Source organism: Leptopilina heterotoma, unplaced genomic scaffold (assembly GCF_015476425.1).
Source record: "Leptopilina heterotoma isolate Lh14 unplaced genomic scaffold, ASM1547642v1 Lhet_682, whole genome shotgun sequence".
NCBI classification, from domain to species: Eukaryota; Metazoa; Arthropoda; class Insecta; order Hymenoptera; family Figitidae; genus Leptopilina; species Leptopilina heterotoma.
This window is the reverse complement of record NW_025111159.1, coordinates 42,628-42,999: the sequence shown is the minus strand read 5'-3', so window position 1 is coordinate 42,999 and position 372 is coordinate 42,628.

The following is a 372-nucleotide window of genomic DNA, read 5'->3' as shown; positions in this document are numbered from 1 at the left end:
CAGAATGTTTCTAAGAAACCATGCAAAATGATAATAAACATGTTACTGCACTGGATATTATGCAAGATCCAGTGTAGAAACATATTTAGGATCTTGTGCATATTCCTTTCCTAGAGTTTTCCTGCAAAATCACACTTAAAAGATCTTGTACAAGTTCCTGTAACAGTTCCTGCACGAGATCTCTTATTCTTAATATTATAGTGCTCGGGTTCATGTACATGAAATTGTTTTCGGAAAATTCATTACATAAGATCAAGTGCAAGAAACTGTATAGGTTCATATACTAGAAAAATCCGGAAAATTGCTTGAGGATAAACTCGCACACGTTCATGTACGAGTTCACTTTTCGTTTTAAATGTTGACCCTAAATTA